Below are 25903 nucleotides of genomic sequence, written 5' to 3' on the forward strand. Positions count from 1 at the left end.
ATCCCCTGGAGAAGGAAATGGCAACCCACTCTAGTATTCTTGCCTGGAGAATTCCATGGACAGAGGAGCCTGGTGGGCTACAGTCCATGGGGTCACAAAGAGTCAGACACGACTGAATGACTAGTGCTTTACTTACTTTCTTCATCTCAGGGTCTGGGTGGTATTAGCTGAGTACCATATGCCTACCCTCTTCCTTCTGGTTTTCTTATGTTCTCACCTTTGGGAAAAAAAATCCTCCTTCAATGGTCCTGTTTTACTATACCACTTGTTTCTCACTGCAGTATTCTTCATCCAGCCAACTCCTATTCATCTTTCAGAACAGTCCAGTATCACTGTCTCTGATTCTGGAACACCTTGGGCTTTCCTCTCATACCATTTTTACATGGTATTAATAGTGTGCCTGTTCCCATCTGACCTCTTCAAGGAAAAGGATGGTATTTTTATTCTACTCTGTAGCCCTGGCATCTGAAAAGTACGCTATAAATTTCTGTTGCATCAGTCAAGAATGAAAAAGTTAATCTGCCTTAAAATGAAGAAATTTCTACTGACTTAAAAAAAAGTCAAGCATTGGTATGTGGCTTCCCTGATAGCTCAGACAGTAAATGAATCTACCTGCAATGCAGGAGACCTGAGTTCAATCCCTGGTCTGGGAAGATTCCGTGGAGAAGAAATGGCTACCTACTCCAGTATTCCTGGACAGTATTCCTGTCCAGTATTCCATGGACATAGGCCTGGTGGGCTACACAGTCCATGGCTGAAAAGAGTCAGACATGACTGAGTGACTAACACTTTCACTTTTTTAAAAATTGTTACTGTATGCTTGGAGTGACCTTTAAAAAAAAAAAAACAACTCACTTAGCCGGGGTCTAATCCAGAAAACTGGGACACACAGTCACCCTAATTAGAACCTACACACACGATGGTGACATCCAGGTATAGAGTGAAATTCAAAGACTCTAAAACTGCTGAAGAAGGGTAAGTGTTGGAATTCTTGTGTGACCACCATAATCCCTCCAGGACTGCATGCACCTGTGTCATACCATCCACTTGACTGTAGCCTGGCTCTAGCAACTGCTTCTAACAAACAGAATACAGCAAAAATGATGGACTGTTGCTCCAGTCATTTGTCTCCAAATGTGACTTCTGTCTTGCTGGCAGTCATTCACTATTCCTGGCTCTCTTGCTTGCTTGCTCTGATGAAGCGAGCTACCTATGGAGGGGCCCACATGGTAAGGAACAAGGGCAGTCTCTCCCCAACAGCCAGGGGAACTGAGCCCTCAGTCTCATTGGCAGCCAGTAGCTGAATAAACAATAGCCACTGAGTGAATCTGAAGATGGGTCCTGCTCCAGTCAAACCTGGAGGCGACTCCAGCCTGGCTAATACTGGAGCCCTAGCCAGAACCCAGAAAACCCAGCTAAACCACCCCTAGATTCCTGATCTAGAGAAACTGTGAGATACTAAATGTTGCTACTTGAAACCACTAAGAGTAATAGACAACTAATAAAGGAGTTTCTCCAATTTAAATATCAGTGACACAGTTCTTGTCTACCATACCACACAGTTTGAATGAGAAAATGAAAAGGGAAACAGAGAAGAGAAAAGTGCTGAACATTTGTAAATTACAGTTTTTTTCTAGTAGCACTTAGCCCAGAAATAATGTCTTCCCATCCCAAAGAAGAAATCCAAGGACATCACTCTATCTAGCTGACATGAGTCCTCCTGGGCCTGAGGGCTTGCTTGTCTAAAAGGTGATGTGATTCCACAGCCCTTGTCCCTCCTCCCCCATATCAATCCAATAACATTAAGAAACAGCCACTTAGTGTGACAGATTATCCATACAACAACCCCCCAACGATCCCCTCCATCTTGTCTATGCATGCTGCTTCTCCCATCAACAAGGGGAGTCTACTCCCCCTTGAACCTCACGTCTTACTCTGACCAGCAGAATGTGGCAGAAGTGACATTATGCTGGTGCCAGGCCTGGGCCTTAAGAGGCAAGGTGGGATTTAGTTTTGCATTCTTGGGAGCTCTGAGATGCCATGTTAAGAAGTCCGATCACCTTGCTGGAGAGGGGAGAGGGAGGGCGTGTGAAAAAGAAGAGGCTGCAGTAGATGAACGGTTACAGAGAGGGAGCGGTGCGGGGCAGAGGGAGCCACCCACTCCAGACACCCAACTATGGTATCAGTCAGGGGAAAGAAGCTGTCTTTGATCCTCAAGGCTCAGACAAACGACCCCAACCAACACCACACACAGAAACAGGAGCTGTTTCCAATGAACCCTGTCTCTACAGAATCACAAGCAAAGAAATGGTCTTTTCTGCTTTATGCCAGTAAGTGTTAGGGTGATTTCTTACATGGCAATTGACAGCCAGAACCCAGAAGAGCTGTGATGTTGGCTGGCACCTATCTAGATTTTTCACCTATACTCCCTAGAGTCCTTCAAAGCCAACTCTGTGAGATGGATAGTTTCACCCTCTTGAAGATGAAGAAACTGAGGCCCAGAGAAGCTAGGTTATGCATACAAGCTGATTTATAAAGTACAAAAGGTCACATGAATCATGAGAATCAGAATCACATCCTAAACCTTATGACTCTAAGACATGTGTACTCTGTATCCAACACTGAGACAGCGAGGTTGTGCCCAGTTCAGGGCTGCCATCATAGTCTAGGAGGATGGCACCTACTGGAGTTGTGAAATGCACAATCAAAGATAGCACCAGCCCTAGGACCCGGGGGAATGAAAGAAAAGGAAACCCCTGGCCAGTGGGGAAACGTGAACTTTGTTTTCAAGGGACAGGTGGGCTAAGGAAAATGGCAACTCTGGGAAAAGGTATGGGCATCATTTCAGGTCCCATGTCTGCTTATGGCTTATCAATACAAAAATGGATTGACAGTGACCTACCTAAGCTTATCTCACAATGAGCACATCATAATTGGAAGATATAGTTTACTTTCACTTTTCCCTTAATCCTCCCAACTTCCTAGCCATCGTTTCTGCTTTTCTCCTAATCACGTTCACCATCTGACATACTATATATCTTATTTATTTTTCTCTTGGGTCTCTTTTAATCTACAGTGGGGCTGTATAAGCCTGGGATAGTCTTAGGATGATAAAGAAAGGGGTTGGGTCACACCTCTTTCCAGGGTAACAGCAGATTCCTACTAATGCTGGCGCTGTTCCAATGTAATTTTGATTTAAGTTGTGCCCAATGACTAGGAACCCACACCAGTACTCTTGCCTGGAAAATCCCATGGACTGAGAAGCCTGGTAGGCTACAGTCCATGGGGTCTCAAAGAGTCTGACACGACTGAGCAACTTCACTTCACTTCAATGACTAGGAAGATGCACCTACACACAAGTTTCATGGTATATAGGGGCTTGCTTTTATTTGTTACCCCCAAATATCCCTTAGCCTGGAGTGGGGTTGCAAGAAGTAGAAGAAAAGAAATTGCCAACAGGTGAATGTCCTTCAGAGTCTCACTCCAGTGAGAGGGCAGGGAAGCTGGAGAAAAGCCTGTCCGGGTAGACTGTGGGCTCCGTAATAGTAATAATCAAAGTTATCAAGAGGTTTGTTGTTATTCAGTCACTAAGCTGTGTCTGACTCTTTGTGACCCCAAGGACTGCAGCACGCCAGGCTCCTTGGTCCACTATCTCTAGGAGTTTGCTCAAACTTATGTTCATTGAGTAAGTGATGCCATCCAACCATCTCAAGAGCTTAGCATTTTCTATTGTATTAACCCATTTAACCTTGCCAACAATTTCATGAATCAGAAACAGTTATTAGCCCTGATTTACAGATATGGAAAGCAAGGCAAGTACAGGTTAACTACCTTGCCCGAGGTCACGCTACTAGCTGGTAGCCAGAGAGAGCCAGTCCAGAGGCTCTGCCTTTGCAGTAGTGATGATGCAATGATGCAGATGGCCCAGAGTGTCTGGCCACTTTGGGCTGCACACAGAGAAGTATGGCTCTCTTCTTTTTGTGAGTTTATCTGAGGCTAGCTATGGTTCACACAGCCTCCACTAAAAGTGACCAGTTGTTTCATTATCCACTTTATGACCACCCATTGAATACCTTTATTCAAAGGTCAAATGAACACTTTTATCAACATCATAAGCACTGCAATTCTAGGCCAAAAGCTTTTGCTAATTTTCTCAACACTGTGTGCTAATAAAGCCTCAGTTCAGTTCAGTTCAGTTCAGTCGCTCAGTCGTGTCCGACTCTCCGCGACCCCATGAATCACAGCACGCCAGGCCTCCCTGTCCATCACCAACTCCCGGAGTTCACTCAAACTCATGTCCATCGAGTCGGTGATGCCATCCAGCCATCTCATTCTCCGTCGTCCCCTTCTCCTCCCGCCCCCAACCTTTCCCAGCATCAGAGTCTTTTCCAGTGAGTCAACTCGTCGCATGAGGTGGCCAAAGTATTGCAGTTTCAGCTTTAGCATCAGTCCCTCCAATGAACATCCAGGATTGATCTCCTCTAGAATGGACTGGTTGGATCTCCTTGCAGTATAAGGGACTCTCAAGAGTCTTCTCCAACACCACAGTTCAAAAGCATCGATTCTTCGGCGATCAGCCTTCTTCACAGTCCAACTCTCACATCCATACATGACCACGGGAAAAACCATTGCCTTGACTAGACGGACCTTGGTTGGCAAAGTAATGTCTCTGCTTTTTAATATACTATCAAGGTTGGTCATAACTTTCCTTCCAAGGAGCAAGCGTCTTTTAATTTCATGGCTGCAATCAGCATCTGCAGTGATTTTGGAGCCCAAAAAAACGAAGTCTGACACTGTTTCCACTGTTTTTCCATCTATTTCCCATGAAGTGACGGGACCAGATGCCATGATCTTTGTTTTCTGAATGTTGAGCTTCAAGCCAACCTTTTCACTCTCCTCTTTCACTTTCATCAAGAGGCTTTTGAGTTCCTCTTCACTTTCTGCCATAAGGGTAGTGTCATCTGCATATCTGAGGTTATTGATATTTCTCCCGGCAATCTTGATTCCAGCTTGTGCTTCTTCCAGCCCAGCGTTCCTCATGATGTACTCTGCATATAAGTTAAATAAGCAAGGTGACAATATACAACCTTGACGTACACCTTTTCCTATTTGGAACCAGTCTGTTGTTCCATGTCCAGTTCTAACAGTTGCTTCCTGACCTGCATACAGGTTTCTCAAGAGGCAGGTCAGGTGGTCTGGGATTCCCATCTCTTTCAGAATGTTCCACAGTTTATTGTGATCCACACAGTCAAAGGCTTTGGCATAGTCAATGAAGCAGAAATAGATGTTTTTCTGAAACTCTCTTGCTTTCTCCATGATCCAGCGGATGTTGGCAATTTGATCTCTGGTGCCTCTGCCTTTTCTAAAACCTGCTTGAACATCTGGGAGTTCACGGTTTATATACTGCTGAAGCCTGGCTTGGAGAATTTTGAGCATGACTTTACTAGCGTGTGAGATGAGTGCAATTGTGCGGTAGTTTGAGCATTCTTTGGCAGGATAAAGCAGTGCCTGGTTCAGATGAAATAGGGTGGGATGCAGTGAGAGTAGCACGTGACATGGACTGAGAAGCAGGCCTGGAGAGATTTGTAGGTCCTGGTAGGGAGGTTGGAACTTTATTCCACTATTAAGAGTGACCATCTGTGCTAGAAGGCCTGCGTCCTCTTCTGTTTCTAGGGCACACAGCTGTACCACCCTTGCCAGCCTCCCTTGTAGTTAGATACAGCCATGACACCTGAAAGCAGAAGATATAGCCAGTGCACTGTAACTGAACATGGGCCCATTTACACTTTCCATTCCCGCTTCTTCTTGCTGGCAAGAAGCTCCTGGGATGCCTTTGTGTAGCAGTTGCAGTCAGGGCTCCGCCCATGTGCCCCTATATCCCTTTATCACTTTCCTGCACACCAACTCTGGGTTCCTTCTCTCCCAAATGCCAGCACCTGCATCCCCTAATCAGTGGATGGCCTTCAGGGTGTCAGAATCCCTCTGCCTGCACACACGGGTTGCTAGAAGTACCTGGGAAGGTATGTCTCCCTAGAGGCAGGCCTTTGCCAATAAATGACAGGCATGGGCTCACATACTCCACCTCCCGTCTCCTGATGGGGCATCTGTGAGGTGGGGGCTATGGCATCTTTAGATCTTCCCTTATAGGGTTAGGCTAAAGTTATCCCCCTGGTACCTTGCTTGATATCACACCCTTGCTTAATTTCCTTCCATGCACGGTCCCACTTCTCCATTTCTATATCAATTTTTTTCCCAGGAAAACTTTCTAATAGATCACATTCATATAAATCCTGGTTTCAGGGTCTGCTTCCAGGAAATGCAACCTAGCATATCTCTGAAACCATGTGTTAACAAGGTCTGAATGACTCCTTAGAGGTAGCAGGGGCTACCTTGCTGATATATTTGGTCATTTAAGTCATAACTATTGTGTATGAGCTGTTATATATTTTTGGATCCCTTTGCTACAGCAGTTCAGTTCAGTTCAGTTCATTCGCTCAGTCGTGTCCAACTCTTTGCGACCCCATGAATCACAGCACACCAGTCCTCCCTGTCCGTCACCAACTCCCGGAGCTCACTCAAACTCATGTCCATCGAGTCAGTGATGCCATCCAGCCATCTCATTCTCTGTCATCCCCGTCTCCTCCTACCCCCAATCTCTCCCAGCATCAGAGTCTTTTCCAGTGAGTCAACTCGTCACATGAGGTGGCCAAAGTATTGGAGTTTCAGCTTTAGCATCAGTCCTTCCAATGAACACCCAGGACTGATCTCCTTTAGAATGGACTGGTTGGATCTCCTTGAGGTCCAAGGGACTCTCAAGAGTCTTCTCCAGCACCACAGTTCAAAAGCATCAATTCTTCGGCGATCAGCTTTCTTCACAGTCTAACTCTCACATCCATATATGACCACTGGAAAAACCATAGCCTTGACTAGAGGGACCTTGGTTGGCAAAGTAATGTCTCTGCTTTTTAATATGTTGTCTAGGTTGGTCATAACTTTCCTTCCAAGGAGTAAGCGTCTTTTAATTTCCTGGCTACAATCAGCATCTGCAGTAATTTTGGAGCCCAAAAAAATAAAGTTTGACACTGTTTCCACTGTTTCCCCATCTATTTCCCATGAAGTGATGGGACCAGATGCCATGATCTTCGTTTTCTGAATGTTGAGCTTCAAGCCAACCTTTTCACTCTCCTCTTTCACTTTCATCAAGAGGCCTTTGAGTTCCTCTTCACTTTCTGCCGTGAGGGTGGTGTGGTTAGCCTACCCTAATTATACTGTATCAACTTGCAGTTATAAGATAAATAAGTACTAGAGATGAACAACACAATTAATATAATGAACACTGCTATATGCTCTATATAAAAGTTTCTAAGAGAGTAGGTTCTAATAGCTTTCATCACAAGGAAATTTTTTTTTCCTTTTTATTTTGTATCAATATGGAATGATAGATATTAACTAAACAGTGTGATATATAACATTTCACTATATATGTTAGTCAAAGCATTATGCTGAACACCTTAAACTTATTGCCAAATATCAATTATTACTCAAAAACTTGGAAGAAAAATTAAAATAAGGCCTTTATATGGAAAATAAATTGGAGGTGGGTAAGAGGCAAATGAAAAGAGCTCTTGAAAGGTACTTGTTAAAGTTATAGGAGAGAGGCTTCCGGTTCAAGATGGCAGAGTAGAAGGACATGCGCTCATCTCCTGCGAGAGCACCAAAATCACAACTAGCTGTTGAATAATTGTTGACAGGAGGACACTGGAATCCACCAAAAAAAAGATACCCCATATCCATAAACAAAGAAGAAGCCACAGCAAGCGGGTAGGAGGGGGACGATCAAAATAAAATCTAAGCCCATACCCATTGGGTGGGTGCACAAACTGGAGAACAATAATACCAAAGAAATTCTCCTACTATTGTGGAGGTTCCGAACCACGTGTCAGGCTTCCCAGCCTGGGGACCTGACAAAGGAACTGGGCATCCCCAGGGAATCTGACCATGAAGGCCAGTGAAATTTGATTAGAAGACTTCCACAGGACAGGGAGAAACAGAGACTCCAGTCTTGGAGGGCACAGACAAAAGCTTGCATGCACCAAGACTCAGGAAAGGAGCAGTGACTCCACAGGGGACTGAACCAGAACTACCTGCCAGTGTTGGAGGGTCTCCTGTGGAGGCATGGTTTGGCAAGGACTCAGTGCAGGGTCAGGGACACTGGAAGCAGCTTTGTTTCATTTAAAATTAATTAACTAATTAATTTTTTAAAAGGACAGGAGAGAACTGATTGTGAATTCTTAGACTTGGACAGAGGGAAGTGAATGTGGACATTCTAGGACACACTTTGGAGATGAAAGGGGATTGGATGCTGATGGATTTGATCTGAGAATGGAAGAGTGGATAGAATCCAGAAGGACTCTTAGGTTTTGGTTTGGTGATAAAAAAAAACATGACCAATCATCAAGGAAACACTAAGCAAAACCACAATGAGATATCACCTCTCACCTGTTAGAATGGCAATTATCAAAGAGAAACGTTGTTGAGGATGTGGAGGAAAGGGAACTTTCATATACTGTTGGTGGGAATGTAAATTGCTGCAGACACTGTGGAAAACAGTGTAGAAATTGCTTTAAAGAAAAACTCCAGAATTACCATATGACCCAGAAACCCTGCTCCTGGGTATATATCTGAAAAAAAAGCACAAATTCAAAATGATACATGCACCTCAATGTTCTTAGCAGTATTACTTACAGTTGCCAAGACATGAAGCAACCTAAGTGTCCATCAACAAATGAGTGGATAAAGAAGATGTGATATATACATACACATACATATAAACGAAGAGTACACAGTCATAGAAAAGGAAGAAATTTTTTCCATATGCAGCAATATGGATGGACTTGGAGGACATTATGCTTGGTGCACTAAATCAGAGAAAAGACAAACAGGATGTGATATCACTTACATGTGAAATCTAAAAAACACAACAAACTAGTGAATGGAACAAAAAAACGAAGCAGACTCACAGATATGGAGAACAAACTTGGTTACCAGTAGTGGGGAGGGGCAGTACAGGAGTGGGAGTGAGAGAAGCAAACTGTGGGATGCAAGATAGGCTCCAGGAGTTACTGCAAATGGAAAGTGACCTTTAAAACTGCATAAAAAATAGAAATGAATTAAGCCTATGTAAGTGATATAACTAAAGAACCTCTTGATGAAGGTGAAAGAGGAGAGTGAAAAAGCTAGCTTAAAACTCAACATTCAAAGAAAGAAGATCATGGCATCCAGTCTCATTATCTCATGGCAAATAGATGGGGGAAAAGTAGAAAACAGTTACAGGGTTTATTTTCTTGGGCTCCAAAATCACTATGGATGGTGATTGCAGCCACAGAATTTAAAAGCGGCTGCTTCTTGGAAGAAAAGCTATAACAAACCTAGACAGCATATTAAAACAGCAGAGACATCATTTTGCCAACAAAGGAGCTGTACAGTCAAAACTATGGTTTTTCCAGTTGTCATGACGAGAATTGGGCTTGTTGCTTCTTAACTATGGTGCTGGAGAAGACTCTTGAGAGTCCCTTGGACTGCAAGGAAACCAAACCAGTCAATCCTAAAGGAAATCAACTCTGAATCAACTGGAAGCTGAAGCTTCATTGATGCTGAAGCTAAAACTTCGATCCTTTGGCCATCTTATGTGAAGAGCTGACTCACTGGAAAAGACCCTGATGCAGGGAAAGATTGTGGGCAGGAGGAGAAGAGAATAACAGAGGATGAGATGGTTGCATGGCATCACCAACTCAGTGGACATGAGTTTGAGGAGACTCTGGGAGACAGTGAAGGGCAGGGAAGCCTGCAATCCTTGGGGTCACAAAGAGTCAGACACGACTCAGCAGCTAAACAACAAAGTGATATATAGATCACCTCGGTCTAAGTATTTGCACAGTTAGCCTGTAATTGGATCTCCTGTTGTCCTATCTTGGTTCATCCTAATCTTTCTTTCTTTTCCAAAGTAATAAAAAAAAAAAAGAATATGAATCAGGGTTACCAATCAAGCACTCATCTTTGACTGTGATCCTTCACCTGGCTTTCCTCTCACCTGGGTTAGCAGCTCTCTTTTACCAAAACCACTGTCTGCAAATGGCACACAAAGAGAGACTTACCCTGATGGGGTGTTACCGAGGAACAAGGATTTACAAACAGGGTGTGAACCAGGACCCTTCCATTCTGGGGAAGCACATCAGAATCTGTAGGGTGTGCAAGGATGATCCAGACAGTCTCTGCTTCCAAGGAGAAAATGTCCAGCTAAAAAGATGAGGCATACTCTTCTCCCACCTCACAGTTTCATATGTACATTAAGTGAAAGTTGCCCCTTTTTGGTCAGAAGACAAAAAGATACTCTGAAGCTTAATTTCAATGTCTTCAGTTCCCTGCCCTTCTCAGGCACCACAAAGACCACTGTATATTCAGGTCTATCTAACTGGCCTACCTGTCCCTGCTGGCCTTCCTCCTTCCGACCTGCGCATCCTCTGAGGGCCTCTCACAGCATCCCACACTGAGCCCTTGCCCTATTAATCATGTCCTGTTTTCCATATTTCTGAGCTTTTGCTATATATATTTGTTGTTGTTGTTTACTCATTAAGTCATGTCCAGCTCTTTTGTGACCCCCAAGGACTGTAGCTTGCCAGAGTCCTCATTCCATGGGATTTTCCAGGTAAGAATACTAGAGTACGTTGCCATTTCCTTCTCCAGGGGATTTTCCTGACCCAGGGATCAAACTCACATCTCTTGTGTGGGGAGGCAGATTCTGTACTCCTGAGCCACCAGGAAAGCCCTGATATATATTAGTGTTTGCTTAACCTAGAGATGGCACACAGCTCTCCCACGGTGCACTTTTCAAATGCAAACCAACCAATCCAGACCTTATACCTCCAACCTCTAACACCCCAGACCACTAACTACCTGCCCTAACCAACCCAAGGCCAGGTACCAGACAACTAGGGACAGCCCCTATGCCCCAGAACTCACTGAAATTAATCAAACTAGCCAATCCTAAACCTGTCCACCCTGCCTCTTGTTCTTTCCTATGGAAACCACAATAGACGTCTTTGTCCAAGTTTTTCCACCTCTCCCTCTGCATCCTGCCTAAGTATGGAGAACCATGCCTGGACCTCATGATGCTGACGCGGTATGTCTTCTCTTATTGGGATCTGCAGGTAACAAACGATTGATGACAACTGTCTGCTGTTTGGGCGGCTTTGCCATACCTAAATAATAAACACACAGAATCAGATCTATAATAAACTCTATATCTTAAAACGAGGGCCCCCCAACTCAGAGCCCTCTACCCCCTCCCAGGTCCCCCACAGCCTACAGAAATGTAGTGTCTGAGACTCATGACTCTGTCCTGGCCCCTTTTCTGGAAGCTGCAAGGGGCAGAGCAGCACAGCGGTGAAGGACACAGATTCTGGGGCCAGGACGAGCAGGGGAAGGTTCTTTCCCCTCTCTGTGCCACACCTTCCTTTTCCTCATAGAGAGATAATAAGATTACCCAACTCAAAAAATTACTGCGGGGACTGAATGGCAATGAATGTAAAGTGCTTGGAACAGTGCCTTTCATGTAGAAAAATTCAATAACTGTTAGTTATCCCCATTACCAATATTATTAGAGAGCAAAGAGGGCTAGCAAAATTAGCCAAAAGATCTAAAATTGTCCATATTGTTTTACCAAGGCTTTCCACACATGGAATAAGGGGCGGACAGCAGAGAGGAATGATTGCATATTCATAAGCACCTCCAACCAAATTAATTGATAGGGTATGATAGCAATAAAGAGAATTAATTTCCATTTTAATAACTTCACATGCTACATGTTAAGTATAGGTCCATATTACCAGTGGTCACACAATTTCCCTTTTGCATCTGTTCTTTGTTGATTATGATGTCAGGAAAGCAAAAGTTAAATCCCTTTTTAAGGAAGAAAAAAAATCTAATTTAATAATACTGCAATCCTGTTGAAAGCAGGATTAAATCTTAATAAGGGTGGAAGGATGTTGTGTTTCATGTCTATTCCTCTTGAAGCCCTGGCAACTTGTTCAGGGAGAGAGACCGTGTTGTCAAAAGACTTCACAGCCCAGCCCTGGCCTCAGCTTCCAGCATCCGGAGGCAGCAGAAATCTCTGATGGTGCTGACACTTCTATTTTCACTTTTCCCTTCCTGGTGCTTTTTCTCATTAAAGCAGCTTGATTCTGTAATTTCTACAAGTACAGATGAAGATAAAATGACTCCCAACTTTTATTTTGACCTTATAAAACTATATAATTGGTACAGAACCTTCAGGCTAAATGAGTTTTCCTTTGGATTGAGAACTTGGGTCAGAAAATCTATGAACTTAAAAAATATACCACATGTCCAAATAGAACTAGCTCAGGAGTCAATACCTATTTTAATGTATTGAAACTCACATCTAACACTAACACCCATCTCACAAACGTTTCGTTTTTTATTCATTTTTTCTTTTAAAAATAAACATAATAGTTCAAATGGCAACAAAAGGTCTCCATCTCAATTCTTGCCTCTTTCATTGAATCTCATAACTCTCACCAAATCCTCAACATTCAGTGTGAAACTGTCTGAGCTTCTAGGAATTGCATCCAGACTCTTGCATGACTGTCCCACCTCACCTGTTCCAGCTTTGTCACACCTATGCACCAGTTACCCAGCACAGCTCCCCAAAGAGGCCATGCTAGACCTCAGCTCTGAGTCTTTGCAGATGCCCTCCTGCCTATCTGGAACATTCTCTCTTACTAATCCTTCTGCCATACTTCCACTCCATCTTGTAAGAAGACTTTCCAAGAAGTCTTCTTCTCCATGAATACTTTAGGGCCCTCTCCTGATGATCCAGGGCAGATGCTCTGAGCTTTCATGAAATCTTAAGCAAGCCTCATTTTACTATCATTAAACTCTACTGCATTGAAGCTTGTCTCTCATTCCTTGTGGGCTAAGAATATTGAAGATGGAAGTGCTTCTTCTTGTCTGTTTCCCTACATAGCATCTAGAACAACATTTGGCCTAGAGCAGGCTCTCAGCATATGTTTGGGGGGAATAACTAGCAAGAGCCAAACTTAGACAGTGCTTATTATACATCAGACACCACTTTATATAGTATAACACCTATATCCACTCTTTCAAAACCCCCCGACACCCAAGCTATTCTTATCATCACCCTCATGTTACAGTGGTAGAACCTGAGGCTTTGAGGGGTGAAGTAACCTTAGGCCAAAGTCATGCAGCTAACAGGCATCAGAGCACAGAGTGGCAGTGTGGATTCCAGTCTAGGCAGTCTGGCTGTGGAACACAGACCCTTAAATTTTACCCCACACTGCTCACAAAGAAGGACTTCTATGACAATGCCCCAGAATGGGCAACTAAGACTCTTTTAAAGTCCTGGGACCAGACTGGCTTCCTGGTGCCTCCAGACTAAGGAAGACTCAGAGACTGTATCAGGGCTGATGGGAAAAGAATGTTCTGATGGATGGGCTCCACCCAGAGAGACAAAGCAAGAAGATGGCCCTGAGGTCTGACTGCTGCATGATATGCCAGATACCTCCGCTAACAAAGGGGTTTCTGTCTCATACCAACCCCCATGCCCTCCAACTGAGGCAGTTTAAATGCCCACATGGTTGGACCTTTGGATGGTTGACAAATAGTAGAAGGTACACATATTCATCCTCATCTGTGAAGGCTCTTATTGTCTGCCAAGGGTCAGGCCACCTCTGCCCCAGAGCCCACCTGGGGTCTTGTCACAGGTGACTGTTGGACTGAAGAACATAGGGAAAGCAAACGTCACTCAGTTGTGTCTGATTCTTTGTGACCCTGTGGACTATAAGTTCATGGAATTCTCCAGGCCAGAATACTGGAGTGGGTTCCCTTCTCTAGGGGATCTTCCCAGCCCAGGGATTGAACACAGGTCTCCTGCATCGCAGGCAGATTCTTTACCAACTGAGCCACATAGTGAGGGGAACAAAATTGTAGGGCAATGGATAAAGAGATGCCAGTTTCTTCAATGTCCCTCAGACAAAAACATGGCCAGACATCTAATCAACCACCATTCTTATGCTCCTATCTGGGCATGCTCAGTTCAGTTCAGTTCAGTCGCTCAGTCATGTCCGACTCTTTGCGACCCCATGAATCACAGCACGCCAGGCCTCCCTGTCCATCACCAACTCCCGGAGTTCACTCAAACTCATGTCCATTGAGTCGGTGATGCCATCCAGCCATCTCACTCTCTAACGTCCTCTTCTCCTCCCGCCCCCAATCTTTCCCAGCATCAGAGTCTTTTCCAGTGAGTCTACTCTTCGCATGAGGTGGCCAAAGTATTGGAGTTTCAGCTTTAGCATCAGTCCTTCCAATGAACACCCAGGATTGATCTCCTTTAGAATGGACTGGTTGGATCTCCCTGCAGTCCAAGGGACTCTCAAGAGTCTTCTCCAGCACCACAGTTCAAAACATACACAAAGGAGGGGGCGAGGAAAGGGGAGACCCCTATGGAAGCACTAGACATTGCCAAAGACAGAATCTAGGGAATGATATTTCCGTGGGGATGTGTGGGCAAAGGCTAGTCATGTGGAAGCATGAAATATTATATAATTTCAGGATACCTGAAATTCAGAGGGGGAGCTGGGTGACTCAAGAGGAAGCCAAGATATTCTAAGGAGCTTAGATTTATCTAGAAGGCATGGGTTACCAGTGAGGGGTTATAAGTGAGGAGGAAGAAGGCTTTATAATAATCAGATTTGCATTTCCAAATGAATATTCCATACCATAGTGTGGGGTGATGGAACCAGGAGAAATTAGAGGTAGGCATTCTAAGAGGAAGGGAGATGCATGCTAATAGCTGAAATGTGGTGTGTAACATCAGGAAGCAAATTGTAACCATCAAACTCAGTATAAAGGAGTGTGTAATGGAAATATGTGCAGATCAAACATCGTGACAACATATCATAGAAATACATTCACGTTTAGCCACTGTGTGGCTGTTTCCCAACTCTTAACACATGGGTGGTAAGAAGGCAAAAGAGAGACCAAAATTCTCTGTACCATGTGGGCAGATCGTGTTAGCAACATATCAGTTTCTCCAGGAACACCAAGGGACCTCACGGAGCCAGTGTAAACAGGGGTTCAGGGATTTAATTCAGTATTAGAAACTGGATCCCTTAAGGTGTTATGAAAACAATATAGATTATATAGCCCTTCAATTTCCAGTAGAATTTCAAGGTTTAAAAAATTTACACTTGGCAGGAAAACAGGGACTATACCGTCCAATATAAACTCAATTTATGCATCTTGCATTTCCCTCTTATGCTCCCACTGCTTGGAGTACCCTTCTAAATTACACCATCTGACAATACCCTACCCTACTTGTCCATAACCCATGAAGTCCTCAAAGCCACTCCCATTTTGAAGCCTTCCTTGAATTCCACAAAGAAGGCTGAGTGCCAAAGAATTGATGCTTTTGAAGTGTGGTGTTGGAGAAGACTCTTGAGTGTCCACTGGACTGCAAGGAGATCAAACTAGTCAATTCTAAAGAAAATCAACCCTGAATATTCACTGGAAGGATTGATGCTGAAGCTGAAATTCCAATCCTTTGACCCCCTGATGTGAACAGCCGAGTCATTGGAAAAGACCCTGATGCTGGAAAAGATTGAGGGCAGGAAGAGAAGGGAGGCAAAAGAGGATGAGATGGTTGGATGGCATCACTGGATCAACGGACACGAGTCTGAGCAAACTCTAGGAGATAGTGAAGGACAGGGAAGCCTGGTGTGCTGCAGTCCATGGGGTCACGAGTCCGACAGGATTCAGTGACTGAACGACAACAATCATCCCCTCTTTGGAGTTCTAGTAGTATTTATTGACTGACTGTTGATTTCCTCACCTGTAAAGTCGGGTTGCCATTATGCCACGGAATGAGTGCTTGGCGGAGCCAAATGAAATAATCTCCACCTAACTATTTCATAGGGTTTCATGGGCCAGGCACCTGCCTGTTTGCTTGCATATCTTCTCTCTGTCCTTCATGGTCAAACCTGCCAGGAAACAACACTTTCCAACCTCCTTATTCTTGAGTTTCTTAGCCTGTATGACCAGTTTAAGGCATTATGGGGTGACAAACTGATCACCGGAGAATTGATGCTTTTGAACTGTGGTGTTGGAGAAGACTCTTGAGAGTCCCTTGGACTGCAAGGAGATCCAACCAGTCCATTCTAGAGGAGATCGATCCTGGGTGTTCATTGGAAGGACTGATGCTAAAGCTGAAACTCCAATACTTTGGACACCTCATGCGAAGAGTTGACTCACTGGAAAAGACTGATGCTGGGAGGGATTGGGGGCAGGAGGAGAAGGGGATGAGATGGCTGGATGGCATCACCGACTCGATGGACATGAGTTTGAGTGAACTCCGGGAGTTGGTGATGGACAGGGAGGCCTGGCGTGCTGTGATTCATGATCGCAAAGAGTCGGACACGACTGAGTGACTGAACTGAACTGAACTGAACTGAGAGGATAGAAGGAGGAAAGAGGCCGGGGTATTTCCACCCCCAAGTCTCTTGGCTTCGGTTGGCATCTCTTCCATGGCTCCTCTGGGTTATAGCTTCTGAAGGTGACCCAGATCTCTGAGATTTGCTGGCACCGCTTTCTCCCTGTATTCTTCACGCCTAAAGATTACAATGGCTTTCTTCCATCACTGATTTCTGGCTTGCCTCAGTCTCCCTCTTTGGCTTCTCAGTTTTTCCATCATCCATGCAACCAACTCCTGCATTGAATTCCTTCTGTTTGAAACACCTGTAGAGATTTCTATTTTATGGCTGAAAACTAACCGATATACTAACCAAAGAGAAAAGGAGTGGAGAAAATAAGTAATATCACTGAAATACTGTGTCAGATTCTTGCTCTGGATGTAAGCTCATAATTTCAGTATAGCATTGTGGTCAGTGTTACAGACATTTTCAGAGAGAAAAGGCTTTGCATCTCAGTTCTGACGCATACTAAGTCAATCCCAGCCTCAACTGTACTTGTATAAATCAGGGAGAAGACCAATATCTACATATACAGTTATAAGGATTAGTGATCACATATAAAGCAATTGGAGAGGGCATGGCAACTCACTCCAGTATTCTTGCCTGGAGAATCCCACAGACAGAGGAGCCTGGCAGGTTATAGGTCATAGGGTCGCAAAGAGTTGAACACAACTGAAGCGACTTAGCACAGCACAACACAGCACAGCCCATTAAGCAAATAGTACAGAACCCAGAACCTAGTACTCAAAGTTAGCTATGATTATTAATAACAAACGAATAATAATCCAAATAAACCCTTGAGGCTGATGTTATTATTCCTCTTGGAAAGTAAGGAATTGAGTTTTATAGATATGAAATAATGTCCCCAAGGTTATAGCTAATAGAGAGAGATGCTAGGATTAAATTCTCATAGCCATCAATAGTTCAGTGTTGAGTTCATGAATAGTTTTTAAAGTTTGGGACAAACTGTAGTATTTGCTATTTGAAGTACTATTTGTAATTGGCATATTACGATGTAACATTGGTCTTCATTTCCAACTTAAAACGCCTAAAAATGCCTAACAGATTTTTAGATTTGTGAATTTTAGTTGAAATGTATTTTACGATGTTACTAAACCTGCAGAAATATTGAAATATTTCAGAGAACTTATTCACTGTACATTTAATTTATTTTATTTATAAAAGTTATGAACTGTAGAAAGTTTTACTTGTTGGGTCAAATGCTTGTTGCTTCAAATGCTTGTTGCATTTGAAGTGCTAGTTACAAGAAAATCAAATACATTCAATGTATAAATGCTATTAAGTTTTTAAAGGACTCTGGAGTATAAGTAAGTTTGTTTAAAGAAATTTAGTCTATTCAACCTGAATCAGCTCTGTCAAACATTAATTAAAAGCCTCATTTTAAAAAATAAAATAAAATAAAATCCTGACTCCATGTCTATGCCTTTTCCACTTTACAAAGTGAGCTCACCAATGGAAACAGACTGGAAACTACAAAGGATGTTCCAAATGTAAAGTGGGGGCTACCTGTCTCTCTAATAATTTATATGTGCTTTAATTTGGAGCAGAGTTTTCGAGGAGCCAGAACCCTGAGGACGGCTCTCCTGCAGGCAGACCAGGAGCACCGCAGGGAGAGCCAGGGTCAAGGTCAGCAGCGGGACGTGCTAACCATTGTGGGGACTGCCCCCCATACCCCATGATGTGCTGGCAGGGGGCCGCGGGGCGGGCTTCCCTCTCTCATTACTGCCCTGCTGAGGGGGTAAGGGCTAATGGACTGTTGGTCCAGGGGGAGAGTTGGCAGCTCCACACAGCTTACTCCTCAGCAGCCAGGCCTGAACCTGTGACCTGAACCCCTCCTGCAAGGCCATTACCCACTCCTGAGATGGCCTGCATTAAGATTCCCTCATTACTGGCCATGCAGATTGTTCCCGGCGATAATGAGGTGGCAAGAGAGGAGACTGTCCTGGGGGAGATTTGAGCGCCGTGACTTCGACAGTGGCTGAGTTCCTAACCTGCCATTTTAGAACATTTCTTTCTAAATTGCCAGGAATAATTTTCTCCAGGGAAACCCTGACCCTTCTCTTTGTCTTTCTCCTCAGACTATGTGCTAAAAGGCGTGTAATTCCACGCCCACTCACCCCTTCCTTCCCTCCCATCTCTGGTTTTCTCTCCACCCTTCCCTGCGTCCTTTTCTCCACTTCTATCTCTTTTCCCCCACCTTTGTGTTCTTTTTTTCCTTTTCCCCTTTATTCTTCTATTTCTTCACCTGACATAGCAGCACAAGCTCTGGAACCAAGTATGTTCGGGGTTCAGATCCCTGGTCGCTGAGGACTGGGGGCATGTTTGTAACCTTTCAGAGCTTCTGTTTTCTTATCTGCAAATTGAGACATCAGCGGCCCCAGGATTTTGAGATTGTTAAATGAGTTCATTTATATGAAGAGGTTTGTAAAGTATATGGACACATAACCGGTACAGGATAAACCTGGGCACCATACTGTATTCAGCAAAGCTTTAGTGAATTGAGTCTTTATTACAAGTGAAATCCTATGGCAGACACTGGGGGGCAAAACAAGACTTGGTTTCTTCTCCCCAAGGAACTTTCCCATTTTGATACTGATGGAAGCCAGGGAATTTTGGATTTTTAATAAAGAAAATTAAGACAAAGGTTCTTCCTGTGCTGTGCTGTGCTGAGTCGCTCAGTTGTATCTGAATATCTGCGATCCCATGGACTACAACCTGCCAGGCACCTCTGCCAATGGGGCTTCTCCAGACAAGAATACTGGAGTGGGTTGCCATGCCTTCCTCCAGGGTAAAGGTTGTGCCTAATATATATCAAATATCCCAATGGAATACAACAATTTTTTTTTGTCTAAATCCAAGCAAACGAGGGTAAAGGACACCATGGTAACTGAAATGTTGATGTAGTCCAAAGCCCTTACTTGGGCTGAAGCCTTGTCCCTCCACAGAACATGTCTGCAGAAAGAATAACTTTTTTTCTATTAATTTTTTTCTAATGTAGGATTATTAACTACTTGAAATCCCTCTGAGACTAGAAAGAATATAAATAAGGTAACAAACAATGAAACATCAGAGTTTTATTTGAAGTTTTAAAGTTACTAGTGAGGTTGAGTATATTTCTCTGTACCTCTGTTTTATGATTTTTAGCTGGTTACTATCCATCTGGTATCTTTTCCACCATATTGTGAGCTTTTTGAGAACAGAACCTGAGAGTATTACTTATCTGTGCATCCTTTGTGCAATATGGTGAAGCATCTCAGACTGAGTGGGTGTTGAATAAAAGTGCTCTTGCCACGTGCCAGGCTCTGGCACTGGGGACACCGAGGTGGGGAGCTCCCAGGAAGACACTCCAAGCCTCATGATATATTCTGTGGGTCACTCATCGAATGGAAACATATTTGGTGCCAGTGACCTGAGTTCTAACCCAGCTCTTTCAGTTTATGGCCGTGTGACCTTGGGCAAAGTTGCTTCATCTTTCCAGGTCTCACTTTCTTTAGCTATAAAATACAGATATTCTAGATAAGCTCTAAGATCCCTCCTAATTCTTATCATGACATGATATTTATGCAACATATTTAGACTGAAAAATTATATTCAAATTTTAGTTATTTTGAAAATGTTTATTATTCTACGGGTTGTATACAATATAATACAATAATATTGTATCGTATTCTATGGATTGTATCTGCTGACCAAGAGAAATAAAATGCAGGCCTGAATAAGAGCCACATATATAATCTTAAACTTACCCGTAGCCACGTTTGAGTAAAAAGTTACAGATGGGATTAATTTAAACAATATATTTTCTTTAACTGAATATAACCAAATATTATCATTTTAGCAGGTGACATTAATTACACTTAGTTCTCAATAGCCACCTGTGGCCCATGGCTGCCATATTGGAGAGCACAGTATGGAGTGTGGCATGGGGGAAACTGGTCTTTCCTGATGCTGAAGCCTGCTGATGGATGTACCAAATGACATCTCACAGAATGGATGGGGTGGTGCAGTGGAGTTCCCAGCCTGGGTGTCCTGCTAACTGTTCTCACATGTTCAAATCTGAAGACCTTCATGTTGTTCCACTCACGTGAGAAATATGGGCTCTTCCACTGACATGGTCTCAGGCCAGGAAGTGAATCAGTCATATCTCTGTTTGACTTGAAAGTCTAGTCAAAGACTGTTCATCCAGAACAAAGAAAACATAAATTACCTGCACTATTTTCACACTCTCTTTCAATGATAATTATGCTTAGAGTCATTCAGCAGCCACACTGAGAGACTCCCCAGGGCCTTTTGAATCAACAGGGAAAGAAATGATTGTCTGGTATGTTTTGATTCTTTGCAAGTTGGTACCAAGCATATGACATACACTGGGATCTTCTAATAAATAGGACATTTGATTTGCTGGAAAAATTCAACTTGGAATAGTGGGAAGAGCATGGATTTTGGAGTCAGACTAGGATTGGACTCTCAGATGTGTCATTTGCTATGTGACCTCGAGTTTGAAACTTATCATCTACAAGTAGCTGCCACATGGTAGGCTCTGAAGAGTACTAATTCACTTTCTTCCTCTCATTTCCAATTGTGATGAAAAGAAACCCACTTTCTAGATTTACACTTAAACAACTCTATATGAAATAACTGTGCAAGCTAAACCAACACTGTGATTCCAAATGAAAGTCTGAGGTTCCCATAGTGTCAACCACACTCTGTTGGTAACACATAGGTTTGGTATCTAACACCAAGGGCTTCCCAGGTGGCGCTAGTGGTAAAGAACCCCCTGCCAAGGCAGGAGATACAAGAGATGTGAGTTTGATCCTTGGGTCAAGAAGATCCTCTGGAGGAGGGCATGGCAACCCACTTCATTATTCTTGCCTGGAGAATCCCATGGACAGAGAAGCCTGGCTGGTGGACTACAGTCCATAGCATTGCAAAGAGTAGGACACGATGGAAGTGAGTTCGCAAGCACACAATTTAGCAAGGTTTGAGATCTTAACTTTCCATTACCTCCAAAGCCGTGGTCTCACCTTTATTGCCTATGGTTGCTTTCATGTAATAGGTAATACTGAAGGGAAGAAAGAAAGGGAAGAAGTACGGAAGGAAGAATAAAGCTGGCTAGAAGTCAGGGCTTCTTGTCAAACATGACCTGCACACCAGTGCCATGATGGTCTTTTAAACCACATATCTCCAGGTGTGACATTATCATCGCCATTTGACAGATAAAGATACTACATCTTACAAAGTTTTCTGAGGTGAGAAGCTGGTCTCTCTGACTTGATGTCGTTAACCTGTGTTATAATCTTAGCTCAGTGATATATCAACTGTAAGGTTTTAAATCCTCAATCTTCTTTTACATCATTTTACAATCAGTATTAAAACGTCAATTTCACCAATTTTTTTCATAGATCAAAAACACATGGTCTGGGGAACTTCCCTGGTGGTCCAGCGGTTAAGAATCTGCCTTGCAATGCAGGGGCCGTGGGTTTGATCCCTGGTCAGGAAACTAAGATCTCACATGCTGCGGAGAAACTAAGCTTGCACAGTGCATCCCCTGCTCAGGAGTCAACACACAACTAGAGAATCTCTCAGGCCACAACGAAAGAGCCCGCATGCCTCAAATAAGACCTGGGGCAGACTAACTAATTAATTAAATATTAAAAAAATGGTCTATGTAAAGTGATTGGTGCGCAGAATAATTCCAAATAAATTTTAGTTGCCTTGCTCCTTCAGGGCTTCCGTGGGGACTCAGTGGTAAAGAATCCACCTGCAATGCAGCAGACATGGGTTCGATCCCTGAGTCAGGAAGATCCCCTGGAGAAGGGAATGGCTACCCACTCCAGTGTTCTTGCCTGGAGAATTCCATGGACAGAGGAGCCGGGTGGGCTACAGTCCACGGGGTCACAAAAGTCAGACATGACTGAGCGACTAAGCGTGCGCACATGCGCATACACCACACACACACACACACACACACACATTTTCCCACTAAGAGATAACAGAGCAGCTCCTGTATCTACCAAAAAAAAAAAAATTACTCCTGGCTTGAAGACTCCACCAATGCAAAATATTCTTTCCACTGCTCCACTCTTCCTCATCATCTCATGCCACTCATTCTTGGTTCATGTTTTTGGCCTCAACTCCATCAGGCTTCTCAGTTCCAATGTTTCCTCTGGCAGACAGGTACAGGGAGACCAGCTACTGTATTTGCAAGCACAGACCACCGCATTAATGAGAAGTATTTACATGCTGCAGGTTCAGAAACCCTCGACTCCTGACTGCAATGCAGGAAGGGCTGCCTGCAAGGCCGCTGGTTACAGCTAGACATAAAACCCATTATCAGCTCATTGGCTGTTTGGACATAAAACTGCTTGGTCCTGCAAAGATATTTCCCCACTGAGGGGATAAGTTTAATAAGAACCACAGATGACAGTAAAAAGCACATTTATTTCCTATAACCTACAGAAAGTCTTTACTGCATATTGGAGAAATAACAAGCCTCTGTGAATTACTTTTCTGCAGTTCCACTGAGGAGGTTCGGGGCAGGGAACACAGTGGGGAGAAACTACTGTTTTAAAATCCAGGCCCCAGATCTGAAGAAGCAAAGGAAGAAGATGAGTTTTGCTGAGAGAGAGATGACAACCCGCTGTCAAGCAATGGTCCGGCACAGCCACATTCTTGAGGGCATGGGCAGGCTTTCTCCCCAGTGGTAGGTGGCCTAGGGCAAAATTACTAAGCAGTAAGAACATTCTCTTGCCTAATAATCATTTTCAAAACAACAGAATAACCCATCTTTTTACTGGACCCTTATAATCCAATTGGGGAATAAACAAAACAGGGATAAATGTTTCCATTTTATAGATGGGGAAGACTGTTAATGTGAGAGGTCCAGGACTTCAGAATGTGCTGCTGTGTCATGTAGAAACCAGTCCTCTACAGACCTTGGGCTCTCCTGTTACCCCTCTGACCTCACTGCACTCAGTTTCCAGGGAGCTGTATCCTTGCTAACCACGTTCCCGTGGGCTCCACCTTCAGTGCCTCCACCCTTGTTCTTTCCTCTACCTGGAACCATCTCTCAGGCATCAGAATGGCTTTCTCCCTCAACCCCATTCAGATCTCTGACCCATATATCACCTTCTCAATGATTCTTCTTACTGCTGTATTTCACCCTGCAAACCCATCCTAAGTATTCTCCCTCTCCATTTTCTGTTTTGTTTTATCCACAGCACTGATCACTTTCGGACAGTCTATTGTCCTTCCTCAGTGATCAATGCAAAAATATAGAGGAAAATAATAGAATGGGAAAGACTAGAGATCTCTTCAAGAAAATTAGAGATACCAAGGGAACATTTCATGCAAAGATGGGTAAAATAAAGGACAGAAACAGTATGGACCTAACAGAAGAAGAAGGTATTAAGAAGAGGTGGCAAGAATACACAGAAGAACTGTACAAAAAAGAGCTTCATGACCCAGATAATCACGACGGTGTGATCACTCACCCGAAGCCAGACATCCTGGAATGCGAAGTCAAGAGGGCCTTAGGAAGCATCACTACAAACAAAGCTAGTGGAGGTGATGGAATTCTAGTTGAGCTATTTCAAATCCTGAAAGATGATGCTGTCAAAGTGCTGCACTCAATATGCCAGCAAATTTGGAAAACTCAGCAGTGGCCACAGGACTGGAAAAGGTCAGTTTCCATTCCAATCCCAAAGAACACTCAAACTACCACACAATTGAACTCATCTCACATGATGGCAAAGTAATGTTCAAAATTCTCCAAGCCAGGCTTCAGCAGTATGTGAACCATGAACTTCCAGATGTTCAAGCAGGTTTTAGAAAAGGCAGAGGCACCAGAGATCAAATTGTCAATATCTGCTGGATCATCGAAAAAGCAAGAGAGTTCCAGAAAAACATCTATTTCTGCTTTATTCACTATGCCAAAGCCTTTGACTGTGTGGATCACAATACACTGTGGAACATTATGAAAGAGATAGGAATACCAGACCACCTGACCTGCCTCTTGAGAAACCTGTATGCAGGTTAGGAAGTAACAGTTAGAACTGAACATGGAACAACAGACTGGTTCCAAATAGGAAAAGAAGTACATCAAGGCTGTATATTGTCACCCTGCTTATTTAACTTATATGTAGAGCACATCATGAGGAACACTGGACTGGATGAAGGACAAGGTGGAATCAAGATTGCCAGGAGAAATATCAATAACCTCAGATATGCAGGTAACACCACTCTTATGGCAGAAAGTGAAGAATAGCTAAAGAGCCTCTTGATGAAAATGAAAGAGGAGAGTGAAAAAGTGGCCTTAAAACTCAACATTCAGAAAACTAAGATCATGTCATCCGGTCCCATCACTTCATGGCAAATAGATGGGGAAACAGTGGAAACAGTGGCAGACTTTTGGGGGGGCCTCCAAAATCACTGCAGATGGTGATTGCAGCCATGAAATTAAAAGACGCTTACTCCTTGGAAGAAAAGTTATGACCAACCTAGACAGCATATTAAAAAGCAGAAACATTACTTTACCAACAAAGGCCTGTCTACTCAAGGCTATGGTTTTTCCAGTAGTCATGGATGGATGTGAGAGTTGGATTATAAAGAAAGCTGAGTGTCGAAAAATTGATGCTTTTGAACTGGTGTTGGAGAAGACTCTTGAGAGTCCCTTGGACTGCAAGGAGATCCAACCAGTCCATCCTAAAGGAAATCAGTCCTGAATGTTCATTGGAAGGACTGATGTTGAAGCTGAAACTTCAATATTTTGGCCACCTGATGCAAAGAACTGACTCTTTGGAAAAGACCCTGATGCTGGGAAAGATTGAAGGTGCGAGGAGAAGGGGATGACAGAGGATGAGATGGTGGGATGGCATCACTGACTCAATGTACATGAGTTTGAGTAAACTCCAGGAGTTGGTGCTGGACAGGGAGGCCTGGCGTGCTGCAGTCCATGGGGTTGCAAAGAGTCCAACACGTCTGAGCGACTGAACTGAACTGACTCTCCTTGTATGTCTGTTTAATGTCTATTTTCCCCATCAGAATGTAAGCTCCATGAGTGCAGAGAGTTTTGTTGGCTTTGTTTGCCACAACCAGCTAGATCCCAGATAGGCACACACTGGATGCTCACAAATGCATGTTGAACAGGTCAGTGGATGAATGAATGCTGGATGGAGTAACTGGCCACAGGCCCTCAAGTAAGGCCCCACAACAACAGATTACTGTCTGTGCTGCTCATAAAAATAGCAACTTTAGAGGATACTTACCGAGAGCTCATCACAAATGCCATGCACTGTGTTAAGCACTTAAATTTGTTTGGT

This window comes from Moschus berezovskii, chromosome 4, assembly GCF_049115385.1.
Source record: "Moschus berezovskii isolate FMDL1 chromosome 4, NW_MosBer_1.0, whole genome shotgun sequence".
Lineage (NCBI taxonomy): Eukaryota > Metazoa > Chordata > Mammalia > Artiodactyla > Moschidae > Moschus > Moschus berezovskii.